At 36.2% G+C, this 17,737-nt stretch overlaps 1 long non-coding RNA gene across 1 annotated transcript; it reads left to right on the forward strand.

Annotated features, from left to right (window-relative positions):
- Positions 1–6,360: 6,360 nt before the first annotated feature.
- Positions 6,361–7,036, forward strand: LOC145090225 (uncharacterized). Its single transcript, XR_013701443.1, has 3 exons — positions 6,361–6,448; positions 6,612–6,714; positions 6,913–7,036. It is a non-coding gene; the product is annotated as an uncharacterized LOC145090225 (long non-coding RNA).
- Positions 7,037–17,737: the final 10,701 nt, after the last annotated feature.

Consider the following 17,737-nt stretch of genomic DNA (forward strand, 5'->3'; position numbering starts at 1 on the left):
TGTTTTACTTAGAATCGATCTCTAATTCACAGGATTCACAAGAAGACTCCATATGAAATGTTGAAAGATCGAAAACCAGATGTATCTTTTTTTCATGTGTTCGGATGCATTTGTTATATTCTAAATCAGCGTGACCCAAGATCCAAGTTTGAACCTAAGGCTGGTAAAGGTATTTTTGTTGGGTACTCATCTATTTCAAAGGCTTTTCGTGTTTTTCATGTGAAGTTTGATGAGGAATCATACACTGATGAAAAAGTCACTCATTCTCCTTCTATCTTTCAAGAGCTTCTCTCTTGTCCATTCGATGAAGCACCTTCTGCTGAAGATAAGATTGATTCCTCTGATCCTATCATTCCAGTTCCATGTTCCTTGAATCAAGATACTGCAGCCACATCAGCAGATAATTCATTAAGTGCTGATGAAACCCTTGAAGCTGGAGATTCTCCTGAAACTTGTTGGGCTGAAAAGAGTTTTGATGTTGCGTCTTTTGGGCTCGTTAGATTAGCCTTGTATTCTTCGGTTTGGGCCTGTCCAACCGAGAGCCTTTTATGTATAGTATATAAAGTTAATGCTTGCATGCATATTAGGTTAAGCTTTAAGATTCAAGATTTAAGCTTTAAGATTCTAGAGATTATCGATATAGCGATTAATCAAGAGTACAATATTTTCAAGTAATTGTTCTTGTAATCTTCCAATCCTTTACAATTGATGTTCTTAATCGAGCTCTTCTAAGGATTTTGTTTAATCATTCGACACGATTGATTCAAGCTGTTTTGTTCTTAATATTGCGTTCTGCTTTGTTTTTAATATTGTGTTCTTGCTGTTTCGTATTCATATACTTGTTCAAGATCTAATCGATCTTCATAGATTAAAAGGTGTTTTAATCCCATCAATTGGTATCAGAGCAGGAGGCTGTGTAATCGATACACATCTTTTCTGTGAAAAAGATTTCCATTAGGGTTTTCCGCAATCATCGATATTTATTGAGCCGTCATCTTAATTGACGTATCTTAGTATTTATTGTTTTGCCCTAATCTGCTTTATTACAAGTCTAATCTTTGAACAGGTTATTACGATCATAATGGACGCGACGCAATCAAACCCTATTAATATTTCCAACAGCATCGGTTCGACAACAAAGATTCCAATCTTATACACCCATGACTATGAAGTATGGGCGCATCATTTTGAAGATTACGTGATTGGATCGGAGGACAATGGTTTTCTCATATGGGAAGCCATCATCAATGGACCGTTTTCTCATTCTGCTACATCCAGAATAATCAAGACGCAAAAAGAGTACAACGATTTGCTCAAGGACGTGACGAATATTGCGCAAGATGAGAAAGATAAATTCCAGTGCAATATTAAGGCACTAAGGTTGATCAGATTCGCCCTTCAGTCCGACACATTCAGACTGGTCAGCTCATGCACTACGGCGAAGGAAGTGTGGGATAGACTTCGCGAACTGTATTCAACAGACGAAGATCTTGAACACTCCATCCAAACCTTGCTTCTATCTGAGTTTGGAGAATTCAGGCAAGGGGCCGAAGAAACAGTGACCCAGACGTTTGATCGCTTCAATCATCTTCTCAGCAAGATGATCAAACACGATATTGAAAGGAAGCTCATCGAACAAAAGGTTACTTTCTTGAACGGACTGAGATCTGAATGGAGAGCAGTTGTTTCCACAGTCAAAGCCCATGAACAGTTTAAATCATATTCTTTGGCGAAACTGGTGGGTATTCTAAAGTCCCAAGAGAAGATTGTGGTTCAAGAGAAGAATGTTGTCTCCAGTCTTGGTTCGTTGTGTTGGATTAATGTCTAAGTCCATAACTATAATTGGTAAGACTTGACCCGACCCGGCATGGTCCATTTGGGTTGCATACCATCATGCACTTGAATGAGAGAAATAAGACACTTATGGTTATTAATATATTATAAGTTCTAGTATATTAATAATAAGAATAATAAGATTATTTAATTAGTATTGATCAAGAATTAATCTAGGATTAATTAAGTGATCAAAAGAAGACTAATTAAATATATGGGTTGATTGTGTAAATCATCCATACTTGTATAGTGGGCTAATGCTCCATGGATAATCAAGTTGGGCTAAAACCCATAGGATGGTCCATGGATGCTCCATGGTGTATTTGTACCCATGGATCCAAGGAAATGGAAAGCCATGACAATTAAGAGTTTACCCTAATTGTGTAACTATATAAGCATCTTATTATTGAGGAAAAATCGGCCACTAGAGATAGTGAAGAAAGGGCTAGCCGATTTTGGTGAGTGTAGAATTCTCTCAAGTCATTCTAAGTGTTTTGATGATTGTGATTCCATTTGAGGTGTCACACTTGGGGCACTAAGCACTCAAGCTTCATGAAGACTTTCTACATCAAGAGGTATGTATTCTATCTTGTTACATTATTGTTTTGTATGCTAGATTAGGATAATACCTTGGAAGTTCTTATTTGCATGTATAATAGAGAAAACATAGATCCAAGGTATTTAGGGTTGCATGTACACTTAGGAAGTGTTAGAATGCTCAAAACCCAACAGTGGTATCAGAGCCACGGGTTGTTTTCTGTTATATTGATGCAAATATTTTATTTTCAAAGTTGGAAAAAAAAAACATGAAGTTTGTCAAATTTTAAAATAATTACTTGTTCTTGTGAAAAACTAATTATTTGTAAAATTTGAATAATTTGCTTTATGAGTTGAATTAGGTCAAATTTAATAAAAGATAAAATAATATGATTATTTTATTAGTTTTAAAAGTTTGATCTAAAAAGTTTTATTTTTTTTTTGAAACCTCCATAAGTTATGGATTTGAAAAGGTTTTAAAAAAAAAAATTGATTCAAAGTTTTTTTGGAGTTACAAAATTTGGTGTTAATGTTTTAAAGGATTACATAACTTAAGAATAAGTTATGGATCACCAAAAGTTTTTTGTGTTATCTTGTTTTATGAGTGAATTTGGATTAATGATGAAAATTATGTGATAGTTGGGTTTAATCCAAATTAATCTAAGAATTGATTCTAAAATGTGTTTTTGTAACTTGTCCTCAAGTTATATGAAAAGTCACATTTAAGAATCATAAAACTCATAAAAATTGGCAAAGGTTACAAAAATGAAGAGTCTAGTTCTAATTAAATGGTTTTATGACTCCATAACTTGTCCTCAAGTTATGGAGGACCAAGAGTCTCTTCATTTAATAAAATAAAATAAAATAAAAAAAAGGTGTAACCTTAATTAATTCCATAAGTTATAAAATAAAGAAAAGTTAATTCTTTTATTAGTTTAAAGTCTTCCATAACTTGTCCTCAAGTTATGGAACTTGAAGAGTTTTTGGATTAAAGCTACTTTAAACACATAAGTTATGGAATTAATTAGTTTTGAATAGTTTCAAAACTTGCCCTCAAGTTTTGGAATTTGTAAAGTTTTCTCTAATGAATACTTTAATTCCAAGTTAGCCCTTAGAATTTTAAAAGTTAAAATTCAACCCTTATACTTTATAATATTATAAGTTAATAATATATATATATATATATATATATATATATATATATATATATATATATATATATATATATATGTATAAGAGTAAAGTCAGTCTTACCGCTAGTACGCCTCATTCACGAAGCCGGTCTATAAGGTGGGTATAAGGTTGTTGCCTATAAAATGGCAACTTAATGGGTGTCCACTCTCACCCACCGCTTGCTTGACCGGTGGAGGGTCGTTAGCCGAACGGGTTTGACAGGACTATAATTCTCCCTTCATTAAAAGTATTAATGAAAATACTAAGTAACTAAACTTTTAATAATACCCAATCTTAGTTACTTAGGAAAAATGTGAATAAGGTGCTAATCCATGAAATTACACTTTACACTTTGTCTAAGTCGTTAGTGGAGCGTGTGTGGTTAACCGGCACACTAACTTGGACTTAACAAGGTAGGTAAAGGGTGACTTAATATTTATCATAGTATCGATGGAGCGTGTGTGGTTAACCGGCACATCGATTGAGGGGTAATTTATTAAGGGTACCAAGTGATTTGCATGGTTACTTCACACCTTGTTTTGTGATCCTCGGCATCCCAGTCACAAAACCTGAAGGGCACACTCGAGATTGAAACATGCCTTTGAAAAGTTCAATGAATCTCAAAGATCTAGGAGTTTCAAAACCAATTAAAACCTAATTACACTACAAGAAAAATAGCCTTTTACGACGTGCAAACCACGACACTCGGTGATTTATGTTACGCAAAGGAGAGTGACATTAAAAGAGTGTCGTCTATTCAAAAAATTTAAGGATTTAGGTCACGCATTATTGCGTGCCCTTAAATAGTGTCTCATGTAAAAAAATTAAAAACACGGAGGGCACTCGTGCGTCCTCTGTGAATGTCGTTTTATATTTTTTTAAGAAACGCGCGTCTCTAAGAGGGAAAATGAAATCCCCAAATTTTTTAAACACCCGCCTTCTTCTCCTACATTCATTTCCATATGACTCTCATATCTACCCTACATCGTCTCCACCTCTCACCCACATCCACTGCCTCACAAAATTTTCACAAGCTAACGATTCCATAGCCTACTAGCGATTGAGGGTTATTTTCACATCTGCTCTACTTCCCATCGTCCATCTACTTCTGCCCTAGATCCGACGATTGAAGATTACAAATATGTGTAGGGTTTTATTTTATTTTAAGCTTCCAGTTCTCCTGTTTCCGTGGTGATCGACCGGTGGTGAAACGATTCAGCGCCAAAAAAAGAAGCGGCTCTCCATTCTCTTCTCGAATGAGATTTCTAAGGATTTACATCGGTATCTCAAACGACTTCAACTCTTTTCACAGATTTCTTCCCATCTGATTTTATGATTTCAGCTTTCTTATTGGCGACTCATTTCCTCTCCCATCGAGTTCGAAATTTTCACTCAAGGAAGTAATGGCAGCGGAAGATGATGAAGGGCCTTCAATGGTGCTTTGTTTATTACACTATGGTAGCGGAGATGACGGTGTTGTTGATAGCCCTAAACAATAGTCATCTTAAAAGAAATTATCAAAGAGAAAGGTACGTATCAGTTCTAGAGTTCTTATATAAAATTAGGTCAGCTGTACCCTTCTTATATAAAATTAATGAAATCGATTTTAAAAGCAAGCCATAATATTGATTTTGAAATCGAGCCCCAGATTTCGGAATATAGCCCTGCCTGTTACCATTAAAATTTACCCCTGCTTCTGATTTTTTAGCTTCCTGGTCAGGCCGACTCATAGAACTATTCCCCACAAACCCTTTGACTTCCGAAACATCACCCCCATCCTTGTTCTTTCCCATAACCTTGTTACTTTTCCAACTTTGCCCCTGTTCAATCTTTGAATCATTAGACTTTCCTTTCATTGGCTGAATATTCCCATAATACCCCTGCCCATTTTTACCTCCTGTCTTCCCACCTCTATCAAAACTAAATTCCAAATTTTCCTGATTATTCCCATTATACCCTTGATAGCGAATTCCAGCAGAAGCCCCAGAATTTCCAATTTTCAGATAATTCCATTTTTGCCCCTGCTTGCGGTTTCCAGCAAAAACCCCTGAACCTTCATTTTTCGAGAAATTCCCTTGATGCCCCTGACTCGAAAACTGTTTTTCCCCCCCTGTAGCTTCTTTTGAAAACAAATTTCCATTATTTCCTTTGGTTTTCTTCACCACATCAACAAACCCATCATTTTGTTCCTTAACTTCTTTAGTGCTGGCAAGAAGCACTTGCATAAGATCCACAGTAGCTCCTTCTTTTCCTTTCTCTATTTTACTTCTCTCCTCTTCTTCTTTCATCTGAATAGCAGTAACATCAATCGAGATTAGTGGAAATTGGTTTTTATTTTTTATAGTTGATACTTGAGAAAACCTTATATGTTTTTTTTATTTTGTGAAAATTAATTCTAGGTGAAAACAGAAAATGGTATGTTGTGTTAGAAAATGACAATCATACCCTTGGTCACAGTAGTCTCATATCATTATTTCCATTCTCACCTTCACTCCAATGCCCATTATTAGAAGAAATCAATGAGCTCCTTGCCAGCTGCTGCTGCTGGAAGTCGGTCTGATAATGAGATGAAAGATGATTGTTGCCAACCATCCTTGAAGGATTTGCAGCATAAAGTTTCTCTTGGTCATGCCATACACTGTTATATAGTTCTTGGTTCTACATAAAGTGAAAACTTTTGCTTCTAGGTCATCCAAATGTACAATGTGATTTTTCTTAACATCAGGTACAAATGTAGATTTTTCATAACAGCAGTGAAAATCTTAATCAGTTGAATGTGTGTTTCATAACATTAGGTACAAATTTACAATGTGATTTTTTTATTCAATTACAGGGTAATCTTATTCCGGAAGGCCATAAAGTTCTTATCTTTTCCCAGAGTTGCATAATGCTTGATATTATTCAGGTTTGTTTCAATGCCTAACTAAATTGGCTATGTTTCTTGTTCTTTTTCTTAACCAAAGTTTATCAACTTTGTGAATATTATTCTGACTTGTTTTGATATTTATTTTTGATATTTTGTTCTTAATGTTGGTTCTAACTTCTTGTTTTTTCTTTTTTTTAAATAGTTACAAGGGACCTGAATAGGGGTTTTCTGAATTTGTAGTGATGGCTGCAGACACTGAAGATTTTGAAATGATTTCCCATATTCAATTCCTTACTAAATATAAGGTATATTTCCCATATCCCATATTCCATTCCTTACTAAATATAAGGTATGACACCTGAAATTGTACAAGGGAGGGGCCATGATAAGGCCGCTGATTGGTGGAGTGTTGGAATTTTACTTTTAATAAATCACTATTAAATTCCCATTACTTTTAGCGTGAGGGTAATAATGTAATTTTGTTCGACCTTGTATCTTTGCAGCCTTCGTTTAGAGGTGGAAACTTTTTGATATTGATATCACAATGCTAGTAACAAGTGTTCAACCTGATGATCATAAGCTGGAAGAACTTGTGGTTCGCGAGGTATATCAGACATTCAAGGAATGGTAAGGCGTAGATGGCATTTGTATTTTCATTTGGTATAACTTTCTGTTAAGCTCCTTTTACCTATTTACTTTTTTTTCTGTCCACTCATTGGTTTTTATTCTTCTTTTACCCAGTTCCAATGATTTTGTTTTCCATCAGATCTATAGTCATATTGTAAAAATCATACCTTGAGCTATAGAACTCAAACGGACCCCAAACCAGTTCCCAAAGTTCACAAATTGAGTTGGCTAACTTTCTTAAGCAGCCCAACTTCACTGGTAAGGACTTTATCTATGTGCAAGAATGGAATCTTTGCTGTTAGGTCTGATCCGGGTCTGTTCTGATATGTCATTTTGTTTTCATCATTTATAAGGCTTGGAAAAGGATCCAGAGTGATTCCAAGTTTCTATATGTTCCTGATATTATGAATTTAAGATCTGGAGCAGATGGGGTGTTATTTTCAATTATAAATTGGTTAGAATTGATCCAGACTCCAGATCAGTGGGCAGTCACCAGCTTTTACTAGTGTTGTGATTGTCCACAATGTGAATTTTATATCCGGAGCTTGGGAAATGCTTTTCATTCAATTCCAACTCTGAGACTTTCATTTGTATGTCCTTTACTTCTCTGAATTTTGGTATGGACGAATTCTACTCACAAGTTGGGTAGAATTGGCCAACCTCACTTGACTGTCTTGTTGGAGATAGAAGTGATACACCTTTTTGTAAAAGTCATATTTAATTCATCCTTTGGAGTTAGAAGGAGTTCTTTATAGTTCTGGAATCCTGAACAATCATAGTTTTCTATAAAATTTAGTTAAAGCTACGTTTCTGTTTTAGATTTTGGAGTAAATCCGTTTTGAACAGCAGGTCTGTTTTAGAGACCTTGCTGTGATTACTCTTTTCTCAACTCATAGCTTCATTACTTCTCCTTTCTAACCTTTAGTCCTTCTAAGATGGGTTTTAAAAGTTTAAAATTTTTGCAAGTGTGCTATTGAAAATGAAGATAAACCCAATTGTGCTACTGAAAATGAAGAGCTTGTTCAGGTATCTCAATTTCCAGACATACCCTTTTGGGTTTTTCACTTTCCTGAAATACCCTTTTTGATCTTTTACAATTTCCAAAAATACCCTTCTTGGTGCCTAGGAGTTACAGTGTTACCAATTGCAGTTGTAATATATATATATATATATATATATATATATATATATATATATATATATATATATATAGGTTGCAGGACAATGGTGAACAGTCAAGATTCGTATGCACAACCAGTTGCAGTTGCAGCCACACATGGTGTGGTGGATGTGTACCATGCATACGGTGGGGCTGCAAGCGGACAAACCCTTCCTGTTCAGGTTACTTATGCTGAAAACTATGGTACCCAGCAAGATCCCTACTCTTCTGCACGCACATCATATTATACACATCATAATCAAAAAGTTTATAACATCAATTCCGATAATATACTATATTCACTATTGTTATTGTGGCCTTTCAGGTTTTGTTTAAGAATCTGAATGTTGATTTGAAGGAAGTAAGCCCATCATCCCTTCTTATGGACAAAGTGAGAGAAGTTGAAGGAAGCCCTGATTTTTCCAACAAGATGTCGGGTCAACTCAACAACCACCAATGGTTGGAGAAGTTAAAAAAACAAAGTATTATCTTATTGATTAGCGATTACTGGTGTTGAGCTTTAAGCAATTTCAGGCCCTCTTTACACATGATATCAAACAGGAAAATGAGGTAGCTAACTAAACTAACTACTTCAATTTTCATATACTTCAATAAAAAATTAAAATATATTATGTTTGTTAATGATTTTGTATTGCAGGTACCTTTTCAACACTTTGCTGAGAAAATTGGTGGCTATCTTTTGAATAGGAGGAGTTAGTAGGTATTTAGACATGCATACCAAAGATAACATTTTGTACAGAGAGTTCTTGGCACATAGGAAGCTAGATAATGCAATTGTATATAAATGAGTTCATTTTTTTTATAACATTTACTCACTACTGGAATAGTTATTTGTATTTGACATATTAGTGAAATGAATTATCTTTGTTATTTATGGTATTTTATTTTGTATTATGAGATTTTTAATGTATTATTTAATTTGAAAATTAGAAAAATCTATAAATAATATTTTTTTTAAACATTTAAAATTATGATACGCAAAAATGTGTGTCATCTACATTTATGACATGGCCTTTCTTGACAGTGGCTTTCTTGATACGCATTGCGTGTCATTAACACGCGCGTCGTAAGGTTACGACACGTGAATGCGTATCGTCTTCCTTTATGACAGGGTCTTCCTTGATACGCATTGCGTGTCGTAAACGCGCGTCGTAAATGAGCGTCGTAAATGCGCGTCGTCTATAGACGACGCGCAAAAGTGCGTCGTCTTTCTTTATGACAGGGCCTTCCTTGACGCGCATTTGCGCGTCGTCTGAGCCTTTTACGACGCGCAATGAGCGTCGTAAAAGGCCTTTTTTCTTGTAGTGTTATACATTTCGTTTATCTTGGTGGAAATTGGTGAATCGTCATTCACCTACCTTCAAATATTCTATAGCTTGGATTACGGCATACCTCTTCTAAGTTATAAAATAGTTTGTTGGGTCCTAGCCTTAATATTTCATATTGGGTGTCATATTAAGGACTTTAAATCAACTATCTTGAATATCTCCCAAAAGATGTCTGGTTTAGACACCTATGATCTTCCCAAATCTCTTGAAACAAGGTTTCCTAATGAAGATGATGTCCCATGGATATCATACTTCTTCACCTCTTCAAATTATTCTCCCTAACCCACAAGTTCTTGAAAAGTTTAAGGTCACTCAGGCCCTATTGGCAAGGCAAGGTCTAGGTGTGGTCACATCTTGGAGATGTAGTCACATATTGACAAGCCGGGAGAGTTGGGTGTCAAAGTCTTGAGAAAGTTGGTGGTTCAACTACTTTCTAAGTCACATAGTGAGTTCTTTTGGAACACCTATGAAAAAGACTATGACAAGACCCTTAATGATCTTGTCTATTTGTTAAGATCAACTTCCTAAAACTTTATGGACATTGACAATGATGACATTGGATATCCAGTAAAGCATTCTCTTCCCAATGGAAAGGGATCGGCTATAGTCAACTCGGTTGACCAAATGGTAAAGAGAAAAGCTATGTCTGTGATAGTCCTGTGTACCATTATCAAAGGGTCCATATGTTTGTATTGCCAAAGAAAGGGCATTGGTTGCGAAGCTGCCAAATTTACCTAAGGATGTTAAAGTCAATAAGTTTGACTCTACTTCAGGTAAATTCCACTATCTAACTCTGTTAAGTTTCTATTCTGAGATTCTTGATACATGATGTGACTGGGTCACATGGCGATGTTTTAAGAATCAAAGGAAAAAAAGTGAAGAAACTTAAAGAAAGAATATGCTGAATCTGATCGCGTAGATGGATTTCTATCGCATAGTTTGAAAAATCGGATTCTTGTGCTACTTCTTAGGAGTTATGAGATATTGCCTAGGAATAGATAACAACAAGTTCTCATATGGATTGTAAGGATAAGTTTTTTCCGCAAAGTTTTAAAATAAAAGAGAATTTTTTGATTTTATTTATTTTAAAATATCCTTACAATGGCATTTGAGGAAAAATTGTTGCTTATATAATTCCGTTAAGAGCAAGAGTGGAAATATGAAATTGATTCTTTCATTTGTGGTAATGTCTAAATTTACCAAATAAGGAAAGATTCTCATCATCCAAGGTTCAATTGGACCGGAACTTGGAATCATGCAAGTTGTATAGCATGATGAATGAGAACTTTCAAGTTTTGGAAAATTTAAGACTAATTACTTGTTCACATTGATGTGTGAGTCAAGTAAAGGACTTAGGGATCGAGTACACATTCTTGTGCACTGATTAAGTCCACCACTAAAGATCGTTAAGAAGAATCAAATTAGGCAGAAGGATAAAAGTTTCTCATATCTGAAAAGATGGGAGAGTACTTTAGTATCAGTTTTGAGATCATCTTAATGATTAAGAAACCATATCACAATTAGTTCTCTAAGGAAATCTTAGTGCATTCTTATGACTAAGAAGAGGGATCTTGAATTGTTGAAGTGGTTAAATCAAGAAGATGAGTCATACTTCGTTCCAATACAAGTCTTAGAGTCATACTCCAAGATTGTAATTTGAGTGACATGTCTCAAAAGAAGGTTAAAACACTTGTCAAATGTAAGAGTAAAAGTTTTTCTACTCTTGTACATTTGAAATTGGTAAGTTGTGATGTTTTGGATGAAACAAAGACCAACTTAGGCCAATTGTGTGAAGTGTTTGTCTTGATTAGAATCCTCACTATCTCTTGGATATTTGACAAGGGAGTCTTATATGTCAAGAGGACAGTGGGAGTCTTAAAGGTCTTGAAAGTCTCAAGAAATAATCAAGAATAAAACCTGAAGTTCTTCGCTAGCATACGACTTGAGGTTTATAACCTATCGTGTTGACATATCTGTGCCCATTCCAGTTAAAGTTGGCTTTGCATATGAGTTCTTAGAGTTCTTAATTTGTTGCACAACAACTTGGAAGCAATGGCAGGCCCTTGAGCTGCCAGGTGGCAAGAAGTTAAGATTGAGTTCAATCCATATGAGTTTGGATTTGTCATTATCCTTGTCTTGTGACTATGGTTTTGACAATTCACATGGATAAGAACACATACGCCATTAAATCTAAGTGTCATAAGGTTTCTCTCTGATTCATGAAAATGATGGTGAGGAAACACTTTCACTAAGTAGATTTTAGCTAGATAGCAATTGTGATATTTGCATTCTCAAAGTCGTTAGTGGAGCGCGTGTGGTTAACCGGCACACTAATTTGGACTTGTGAGAAGTGGCAAAAAGGTCTAAACATTATGATTATGGCATCCCTCTTCATAATTGTTTAGATACACAAGTGTGCTATCTAAGGGAAGGTGTATGATTTTGATACAGCTTTATCAAAACAATCTAGCATCAGAAATCTGAACTTTGGTAAGAAAGTCAATGAAGTATTGATTTCTAGAAGTCCAGCTGATTTCTGAGTACATGTCAAAGCTAGTGGGAGCATAAGTGTTATGCTATTAATCATCATGTTAGTGGGAGCATGATAATTATGATAAGTATTGCAAGTTAGCAATGTTAATTATAGAAAACAAAAGTTTCAATTGGGAAAAAGTTGTTTTGCTATAATTAAGGGAGAGGAAATTATGCTTCATCTCAAATCTATAAGCTTAGATCGTGAGGTTTTAATCATTTAGTCAAGGAAATATATGAATTTCATGTTGGAATGGCTCAACATAAGGAAATTCTGTATATGGGTCCATTATTTGCGTTCTAAAATTCGATTATGATTACGGCATCCCTTTTCATAATCTGAATTATGAGAACTTGGCAAATTGAAATGGAAATGTTATAGCAAAAGACTGGTTTAGTCTTTATGTGAGACATCATGAATCGTGTCCCATATGCTTCGGATATAGGATCGATTACATGTGCTATAATCATCCGTTCTAAAATTTTCAAAAATGCCTGGGGCATTAAGAAGGGAAAAGGTTTAGAACTGGATATGACTAAAAGGATTAAACAATTGTCGAGGACAATCTAAGGTTTACCAAAGATTGGTTACTCAAGGACAATTGGAAGTATAGTGATAATTCTGGAAGGACCATATTGACATAATCTGTAAGGAGGCAACTCTTGTTCAGAAGTGATAGTCAAAATGGAATCTGGAAATGTTTCAAAGTTAGAATTGTCAATCTGTGTAAGATTAAGGAAACTTAATGCAAGAAGAATATTTCCAAGGAGTTGATCTCCTTTGGAATACTCTGTAATGATTGTTGCCAAGTCTTTATGACTTTGTGCATAATCATTACGAGAGGATCAATGCATATAAGTTTAGAATCTAACAGATTTCAGTAAATGGCATGAATTTGGAATTCCTGCATTTGCGGTAAGGATTTGGGAGTGTGAAAAGAGAATCATTGAAGTTATGTTCAATGGATCTAGTTCACAAAGTAAAGATCATAGACAAACATAGTATGCATACTTGGTGTATGGCATGACTAGTGTTTAAGAAAACATAGTGTACATGCTTGGAGCATGGGACAACTATTGTTTTAAATTCAAGAATAAAGTTGATAGCTGAAACAGTATACAATGAATAATGTGTAATCATATGGTGATAAATAAAAGGTGTTTTATTTATGTTCAAAGGGTTGATACCATATTGGATTCTATTATTATTGTGTTTCACTTTGCATGTTTTGACTTCCCGAATAAACTGGGTTATTCTTCCGGAATGACTAAGTTATTCAAACCATCCACAGTCGGTCATATGTTGGAAGTAGATATGAATTAAGACTGTCATGATGGGTTGTAGAGGTCTAAGGTGTTGGACAAGGCTACAGCAATCATGAGTGCTCATAAGTTCTGAGTATTGGATTCAACCCGCGCTCATTGGAATCACTTCATGGATTTTATCACGAGTGATCATGAGACGATAATATCTTATATTCTTCAAACCTAGAGATATGAGTTGTTACTATGAGTTGGTAGTACATTGATTGCACGAAACCGCATTCGGTAACTCGGTGCTATAAAACGTGCTTTTGTGTATGATTCAACAAGTAGTAGAACAAGCCATATGAGTCGAAGTTTATCCGTTCCTTTTACCTTCGGGATAAAAGCGATATCTGTGGGCCCCTCGATGATTTGATGATGACAAATGGAAGTGCTCGGCCGGGCCAGGACTGATTTGATTTGTTCAATTAGTCAGTCGTCATAAATCGGAAATCGGGAAACAACAAATGGACAGAGAGAATGATTATAATCCATGTCTCAGTCCATATGATATCTAGAATGGAGGAATATATGATCCCTTATCTAATGGACAAGTCATTGACAAAGGTCAGAGTTCATCGACAAGGTCAGAGTTCGACAGAAGCTTTTGAGAGCTACGATTACCGGTTGGTTCCTGAAGTCATAAGCAATAATAGTTTTAGACTTATCCAAGTGGGAGACTATTGGATTAATGTCTAAGTCCATAACTATAATTGGTAAGACTTGACCCGACCCGGCATGGTCCATTTGGGTTGCATACCATCATACACTTGAATGAGAGAAATAAGACACTTATGGTTATTAATATATTATAAGTTCTAGTATATTAATAATAAGAATAATAATAAGATTATTTAATTAGTATTGATCAAGAATTAATCTAGGATTAATTAAGTGATCAAAAGAAGACTAATTAAATATATGGGTTGATTATGTAAATCATCCATACTTGTATAGTGGGCTAATGCTCCATGGATAATCAAGTTGGGCTAAAACCCATAGGATGGTCCATGGATGCTCCATGGTGTATTTGTACCCATGGATCCAAGGAAATGGAAAGCCATGACAATTAAGAGTTTACCCTAATTGTGTAACTATATAAGCATCTTATTATTGAGGAAAAATCGGCCACTAGAGATAGTGAAGAAAGGGCTAGCCGATTTTGGTGAGTGTAGAATTCTCTCAAGTCATTCTAAGTGTTTTGATGATTGTGATTCCATTTGAGGTGTCACACTTGGGGCACTAAGCACTCAAGCTTCATGAAGACTTTCTACATCAAGAGGTATGTATTCTATCTTGTTACATTATTGTTTTGTATGCTAGATTAGGATAATACCTTGGAAGTTCTTATTTGCATGTATAATAGAGAAAACATAGATCCAAGGTATTTAGGGTTGCATGTACACTTAGGAAGTGTTAGAATGCTCAAAACCCAACACGTTGGCCCTCCTATCTAAAAGTAAAGCTGTGGTGGAGGATGAAGAGCTCAACTTGGAAGAATATGACCTCTCAACTGAGGATTATGCCATGATGGTATCCAATCCTAAGAGGTTCATAAAGAAGAGATTCCCCATCAACAAAAACCGAAACTGGCAGGGGAGTTACAGCTCAGAAAAAGCAAACAATGAACCGAAAGCTGAGGAGCCCAAGAAGGAACCGAATGCAGATGGCGATTCCGGAGTAAGCTGCTTCTACTGTGGTGGCAAGAACCACTATGCTAAGGACTGTGTTCTTAAGAAGATGGCTGAAAAGGACGATGGAAAGGATGAGGAAGCCGTACTGCAGAAGAGATTGGATGAGTTGAGAAAGAAAAAGTCTACCGCTAACCCTTCTATTAATGCTCTTATTGTGCAGGGTTCGGTCAATGACGATGAGTTCGGTAGCACCGAAGTTTGGTCTACTGACTCAGAAGACGAAGAAGTGAGGAAGCCTACTCATGGAAAGGCTTATATGGCTAAGGAGGAAAGCAGTGGTGGAAAATGCTTCATGGTGTCTGGCGTATCTCAGATGAGGGGATACAATACCGATGGAGGAAGCAATGGACCGAAGGTGCAGGAAGATATGTGCTTTACGGCCAAACCACTCAGCCATCAGTTCAATGAGCTTGATGAACTAATAAAGAAGGTACAATCTGCTTTTATTTCATCTAAAGTACCATCATCCTCATATGAGAAAGAACTAAAAAACGTTAACACAAGAATTTCTCATTTAGATAGTAGCTTAACTCAAACTCGAGTCACCAATTCTAACCTGACTGATCAATTAAGCAGGGTGGCGTCGAAGAGTGAGGAGCGGCGTATGTGGATTGAGTTAAAAGAGTCGGAATTAGTTAAAGTTAAAGACGAAAACATTTATTTACAGAGAGACAATTTGAAATTGTTAAAACAACGAAATGTTTTTTGTTTAATAGCTAAACGTTTATATTCCAATATTACTCAACTTCACTTGGACTGTGAGATAGGCCAAAAGATCCATCGCATGATTTTGCCCTTCCTAGAATTTAAGGAGGATGAAATCGATGCCGAAGCCTATAATTGTGAGAGTGTGATATCGTCTGATGATGTCAATCCAACTTATAAAATTGGACTGGACAAAATTGAGTCCTTCATTAAGTCCAAAGACCACAAGGACATGCTCAAAAATCTTTTGGATGAAAATGACAGACTTAAACTGAGAACCGAAACCATACAAAAGTTTGACTCTCTAAACGCCAAAGTAAGCGCAGAAAATAAAATCGATGTTGAAAATGCATCTGAGCTTAACGAGGATGAAAACATGAGTGAAATTTATGTAGAGGATACGGTTGACTGCTCAGAATTTGTTAAAAGTGAAACTGAAAACCACAAAAATCTTATTTCTGAAAATTCTGTGGAATTCGCTAGATTGTCCCAACAAAAGTCCCCGAAATTAGTAGAAAAGGCTGTTGTGTATCAAAAGGTCAGGACCACTCCAAATCAAGTATACAAGGTGACTGGAGTAACCGAACATCAAACAGCTGAACTCACAGCTATTGTTAACGAAGACAATGCTGATGGCTGTGATGAGTATTTCTGGGAAGCTCATATTGATAATGGAAACGAAACCATCGGCCTATCTGAAAGAACCTCTTGGATGAAGAAAGGGAGATACATACCTGAACCCTTGAACAAGCCTGATAATTTCAGTGAACCAAGCACAAGTGGTACAAAAGATACTCCTCAAGAGGTTGATCGTTCAGCAAAAGAAGAGATTCCTTCAACGCCAACAGCTCGAAGTGAAACTTCATCAGATACTCCTTCCACTTCCTCAGGGCAAACTGAATCTTCTTCAGATATTCCCTCTGCTCCCTCGGCTCAAAGAAAAAATCCTAAAGTTCAAAAGGAACCAGCCAAGGTGACATCAAAAGCGAAAGCGAACGTTCATCATCAACCTAAACAGATGAGGGATAAAAAGATAGAAAGGAACCTAAGATACAGGAAAAACCTTTCTGAAAGGAAACAATTCTGGCACTCCCAGAATGCATACTATTCACACAAAGACAAGAATCTGAAGTATGAAAACAATCCCGTAAGAAAGCCTGATAATTCCAACAACCGAAAGCCAAGGTTCGGTTCGCAAGAAAACAACAACCGAAAGTCAAGGTTCGGTTCGCAAGAAGATACCAACCGAAAGTCAAGGTTCGGTTCACAAGAGGATTTCAACCGAAACCAAAGGTTCGGTTCCAAGAACAACTCCAACCGAACGCAGAGGTTCGGCTCTAAAGTCAAAAGAGAACAAGACTCGAAGGTCAGCCCCTCTAATGATCAAAAGCAAAAGGGTCACCTTGAGTCATCAGCCAGGAAGTCCTCCCCATCCAAATCCTCTCTTCCTAATTCTTCTCGTTCTTCTACTTCTACACATTCATCTCCATCTTGTTCTAAAGCTAATCCCGTTTTTCCTCAAAAACCTCATTCATCAGCTGAACAGAAGGGAAAGCAAAAGGTCGATGAATCCAAACCTGAGCCCAAAGCAAACCAACCCAATATTAACAAAATAAAAGTATTCACCATTAAAAAGAAAGATGAAACAACTCTAATTAAAAGAACATATCTTGTTGACATCTCTCTGACTATTCCCGTTCCCATGAAAACCTCACATGGACCCAAGAAACTTTGGGTTCCTAAATCTGCTTAATTTTTGCAGGTTATAAGTGACGAGCAGTTTGACGAAGAATGGTACATCGACAGTGGCTGCTCACGTCACATGACAGGGAGGAAAGAGGAGCTCAGGGAATACAGATCTCTTGCAAATGGTGGCAACGTTAAGTTTGGAAATAACTCTTTCGGCACCATAAAGGGATATGGGATGATAACGAATGGTGATTTTACCATAAGGAAG

Source organism: Lactuca serriola, chromosome 2 (genome assembly GCF_051521515.1).
Source record: "Lactuca serriola cultivar US96UC23 chromosome 2, Lser_US96UC23_V15, whole genome shotgun sequence".
Classification (NCBI taxonomy): Eukaryota; Viridiplantae; Streptophyta; class Magnoliopsida; order Asterales; family Asteraceae; genus Lactuca; species Lactuca serriola.